Consider the following 6,000-nt stretch of genomic DNA (forward strand, 5'->3'; position numbering starts at 1 on the left):
TAGTCAGGCTTTCCCTCCAGACGCCTGTAGTCAGGCTTTCCCTCCAGACGCCTGTAGTCAGGCTTTCCCTCCAGACGCCTGTAGTCAGGCTTTCCCTCCAGACGCCTGTAGTCAGGCTTTCCCTCCAGACGCCTGTAGTCAGGCTTTCCCTCCAGACGCCTGTAGTCAGGCTTTCCCTCCAGACGCCTGTAGTCAGGCTTTCCCTCCAGACGCCTGTAGTCAGGCTTTCCCTCCAGACGCCTGTAGTCAGGCTTTCCCTCCAGACGCCTGTAGTCAGGCTTTCCCCTCCAGACGCCTGTAGTCAGGCTTTCCCTCCAGACGCCTGTAGTCAGGCTTTCCCTCCAGACGCCTGTAGTCAGGCTTTCCCTCCAGACGCCTGTAGTCAGGCTTTCCCTCCAGACGCCTGTAGTCAGGCTTTCCCTCCAGACGCCTGTAGCCAGGCTTTCCCTCCAGACGCCTGTAGCCAGGCTTTCCCTCCAGACGCCTGTAGCCAGGCTTTCCCTCCAGACGCCTGTAGCCAGGCTTTCCCTCCAGACGCCTGTAGCCAGGCTTCGCCGTCTGTCGCCTGTAGCCAGGCGCCCCCCTGCAGACCCAACCTTTCCCCAGAGCCGGGTCCCAACGGACTCGCCCCTGGGCGCCGCTTCCGAGCCAGCGCTGCTCGGCACGCCTCACCAAGTTGGCGCAGCCCAGCACGCCCCCACATATTTGTACGCCCGGTTGGGGTTGTCTTTTGTTCTTTGGTTCCTGGCCCTCCGTCCTATGCCTCCCTCCGCCCACCCTGGGTGGGTAGTTTTTCGTTTTTTGGTCTTTGTCAGGTCTGCCCCTATTATGCCCGGTTTTGGGCGTCTGGAATCCGCCCTTGAGGGGGGGGTTCTGTAATGATTCTACCTCAGTTTTTGCCTGATCACCTCCTCCCCACTGATCACCGTCACCTGCAACTAATTCCCTGCTCTAATTACTCCTGTCAGCCCATCCCTATATAAGCACTCCTCTTTCAGTTTGTCTTTGCTGGTTTGTCTGATCTCCAAGACTCTGCACTCCCTCAATCACCAGATGTCCAGCTTCCCTTCTGCTCCCCAGCCTGTGCACTCCTCGCCAGCCAGCCTGCTACCTCACGCCATCCCAGGTTAGTGGATCTTGCCTCCCACTCACCTCTTTACTTTGTGTTCCAGTCTTCCCTCCTGTCTCGATCCACCAGCACGTCCTGGCTTTCACCCTGACGCACCACAGCCACAGTCCTCCTTCACATCCTGGTCCCTGTACCGACGCACCACCTGTCCCACTTCGTCAGCACGTTTTGGACCCAGCTCCGGAGCTCATCAGGCTCGTTCTGTCGGTGCTCCAGCGTCCCGTCTGCGGTGGCTCTGAGGACCACCGTACCCGTCTGCCTGCTAAATCTCCACCATCTCCAGTCTTCTTCAGCCCGGTCCTGATATCCTACCTTCTTTGTGGCAATAAAGCTCCTAAATATCCGGCTCTGTGTGTGGTTTGAATTCGGGCTCGGACCCCGGTCATTACAGTAAAAAGGTGTTTTTGGGAAAATTCAACTTTTTTTTGAACATTTGGCTCTCCAGGTAAAGGGCCCGGTACGAACTATGTTTCTGAATGTTTACAGGCCTCCTAAGTCCACATCAAACTTTTTAATGGATCTTAGTTTCCTCCTGTCTGTGATATGCGTTGATTATGACTGTTTAATTATTGTGGGAGACTTCAACTTTCACGTTGACAACCCTGAAGACAGAAGTGCAAAAGAACTGTGTGACACACTTAGAAACTTTGGTTTAACTCAACATGTTAAACAGCCAACACACAAACGGGGACATATTTTAGACTTGATCATCACTAAAGGTCTAAAGATTTCTAAACGTCAATGTAACTGATGTTGCCCTATCTGATCACTTTTCTGTTACCTTTGAAAGCATAATTACCAGTGACTCATTTAGCAAAAGGGACATCGTAAGAAAACGCACCTTTAAGGACAATGCCACGGAAACTTTTATCCAAGCTTACTCTGATACTTCAACCTTGGGCTGCAACTCAGCTGATGAACTAGTAGATAACTTTCATTCTAAAGTCTCAGATATCATTGACTGCATTGCTCCAGTTAAAGTGAAAGTTCTTTCCAGGAAGAAAAAATCTCCTTGGAGAAATGCTCTAGCAGTTAGAGGTGAAAAAAGGGAGTGTCGAAAAGCTGAACGCAGGTGGAGAAAGAACAGACTCCAGGTTCACTATGAAATCTATAAAGAGAGACTTTACAGATATAACTCACAACTAATAATAATGTTCGTGTCTTATTTTCCACAGTCGACAGATTAACAAATCCACCAGGGCCTGCAATGAATTTGATAACTTCTTTACTGAGAAAATCCTAAAAATTAGAGGATCAGTTTGTACTTCCATATCAACACCAGAACCAATGCTGTATTCAGCTGGAACTACTTATGACAAAATGTCCCAATTCAGCCAAATAAACTCCAAAAGCTTAGAGCAGATCATTCAGCAGCTAAGTTCCTCCTGCTGCCTTGATGTTCTACCCACAGCTTTCTTTAAAAAAAGTTTTACCTGTCATAGCGTCTGATTTGACCCAGATAATAAACACGTCCCTTCTGTCAGGTGTTTTCCCGCAGTCCCTAAAAACAGCAATTATCAAACCACTGCTGAAAAAGAACAATTTAGACAAACTACTACTCCAGAACTTTATCAGTAAGATTTTTGAAAAAGCTGTGCTTCAACAATTAAACACCTTCTTAACAACGACCAGCCGCTTTGACGTTTTCCAGTCTGGTTTCCTCACCACAGTACAGAGACCGCCCTTATCAAGGTGTTTAATGACATCCATATAAATACAGACTGTGGAAGAACCACCGTGCTGGTTCTATTGGACCTCAGTGCAGCATTTGATACTGTCGATCACTCCATTCTGTTAGAGCGCTTGGAAAACTGGGTCGGCCTCTCTGGTACAGCTCTCCACTGGTTTAAATCCTACTTAAAGAACAGGAACTTTTTTGTATCAGTAGGTAACTTTACATCAGAGATTACAAAAGTCACATGCGGGGTTTCCCAAGGGTCCATCCTGGGTTCCCTCCTATTCAATATCTACATGCTCCCTCTAGCTCAGATCATAAAAAACAACAACATCAGCTAGCATAACTATGCAGATGATACACAGCTCTACATCACCATGCCACCAAGTGACTATGAACCAGTTCAGGCACTCAGTAAATGCCAGGAAGAAATAAATGCCTGGATGTGTCAAAATTTTCTTCAAATGAATAAAAACAAAACTGAAGTAATAATCTTTGGACCAATAGAGGAGAGATCAAAAGTTAACACACAGCTTCAGTCGCTTCAGCTAGGAACCACTGATGAGGCCCGAAATCTGGGTGTAGTGATGGACTCAGACCTGAACCTTCAAAAGCATCTAAAGACAATTACAAGGTCAGCTTTCTATCACCTGAGGAACATTTCCAGGATTAAAGGACTAATGACTCAGAAGAATCTGGAAAAACTAATCCATGCTTTTATATTTAGTAGAATTGATTACTGCAACGGTGGATCAGACAGCTGCAGCTGATCCAGAACGCTGCTGCCCGCGTCCTCACTAAGACTAAGAAAGTAGAGAACATCACCCCAGTTCTAAAGTCCTTACACTGGCTCCCTGTATCTCAGAGAATAGACTTTAAAATACTTCTGTTAGTCTATAAATCCCTGAATGGCTTAGCACCTAAATACATCACAGACTTGTTATCAGTGTATCAACCCTCCAGACCACTAAGGTCTTCTGGCTCCAGTCTACTCCACATACCTAGAACCAGAACTAAACACGGAGAAGCAGCATTTAGTTCCTATGCTCCTCTTATCTGGAACAAACTTCCAGAAAACTGTAAAAGTGCTAAACGCCTGAGTTCTTTTAAATCAAGATTAAAAACACATTTGTTTAAAATTGCCTTTGAATGTTCCAGTTAAACTGTGTTACTGTTTTTAATGTTCTTTGTTGCAAGTAGGGATAGAATGTAGAACATTCTATCCCTACTTGCTTTTGTTCCTATATTTTAATCATGTAAAGCACTTTGCATTGTCTCTGTACTGAATTGTGCTATATAAATACATTTTTCAGCTTCCCCGTCCGTGTTAACTCTTCCCCACAAACTAAATATATATAAATAAATGGAAGCTTGTAGCAAAGTGGACCAAGGAAGTAATTTAAAATGGATTCTTGACTAAGTCATCGGGTAACAACACTGCTTCACAGTGGAGTAGGAGCCTTGTTTGCCTGGGTAATAATAGCAGCCAACATCCAAATGAAAACCTCTGAAGACCTTCAGATGACAATTATCTCTATAAAACTGATTAAATATATGTATTGCAAATAAATATAAAGCAGCACATAGTGCTATACGTACTGGGACTCAGATCATTTGGAAGCACTGAAAGGTGTAATGGAGGAACTAAAATAAAAGAAAGCAGGTGTCCAGTTAGACGCTCGGCACTTACTGTGGGTCAGGCCACGAAGCTGAAGTGTGTGATTGGTTAGTGTTTTTTACTGAAGAATAATGAAGAGTACAACCACAAATCCATTCAGGTTGGCTTATATATTGCTCAATGGGGGTTTTGATTGTGCGTGTGATCATGTGTCAAAAATGCACATCTCAAAACTAGTTTGAAGCTAGCCTCGTGAGACCATCCTGATCTCGCGAGCTTTCAAGGTTTCACTCGCAGATCAGTCTGGATACTCTCCGTTGAAGAAAATTTGGAGCCGTTCACCAAACGAACGTCCAATCAGCGTTGGCTTTGAGGCGGGTTGAGGTGTGACGCAACGGGAAGCGCGACAGTTCAGTCTAAACAACATGGCGGCTTCAGCCGATGAAACTAGCATTAGCGTGGCTACCGAGCAAGTTTTATCGGAATTACAGAGTATTTATTTGCTGAGCTAACGAGCCTTTACCTGCAGCAGCAAGAGTAGCTTGGCTTGTGGTTGTGTTTTCGTCGTCGCTCGTAACAGAGTGACGACGAATCTGATTGGTTCATTTGGCCCGTCTATCACCAACATAGGCCAATCAGCTGACCAGTATTTTCGCCCCTTCCCAAAATTACTTCAACGGAAGGTTTCCAGATGGATATGCGGAGCAAATCTATCTGGCGGAGTCAGGTTAGTTTGAAGCAGCCTCGCCATTAAATTGCTATTTGCCATGCTTTAGCTCTCTATACGTTTTCTCCAACAGGTGGCGCCTCAGTACCATATAAAACCAAAGAAATGTAATCGGAACCATTATCTCAAGTAGGGAGAGGATAATGGTCTCATTTCAGTTAAAGCCTTTCTACCACATGGCCATATGTTATTTCTATATCAGCTTTAATTTGGCTACTGTAGTTTGACTTCCATCTTTTGGTTCCAGACATTATGTAGGTCAGTTTTTCAGTCTTGCATCCATACATTTTGGGTATTTTGTGACAATCCCAAATTAGACGACAACCACTTTAGGTGCAGTTGCTCGGCTTTGTTGAAGTCGAGAAAGTACATCCTGAATGAACATTATATAATTGGTGCTATTTTTCTCTTATTCTGCTGATCTGCTAATAAAGTTGAATCTAAGGGACACATCTCAAAAGTGAGCCTGTTTATTTTTCATCTTATTTTTCAGATCTTTAGGCTGTTGGAGTCATGCTGAACTCTCCCTCATTTATATACAGTTTTTTTTTTTACTTCCAAGGTGATTTTATTTTACTGCAGGACATACTAAAGAAACAACTATGAATACATGTGTAGGGACATTTTAAATCAGTCAGCTTTACTATTTATGTATCAGTTCAGTTCTGAAAATTAACCAAAAAACTATGTAGCTTTGTTGCTTGATGAATATCAAGAATAGATGTGCAGAGAGAACCCATGTGTGCTGGAGAACAGTGGGAGGATGTGGGAGAGTCTATTTTCCATTTGAAGACATTTGATTAAAAAGTCACAGGAAGATACTTTCTAAAATAGTTGTCTTTTTGGACAAA

This window comes from Fundulus heteroclitus, chromosome 9 (assembly GCF_011125445.2).
Source record: "Fundulus heteroclitus isolate FHET01 chromosome 9, MU-UCD_Fhet_4.1, whole genome shotgun sequence".
NCBI lineage: Eukaryota > Metazoa > Chordata > Actinopteri > Cyprinodontiformes > Fundulidae > Fundulus > Fundulus heteroclitus.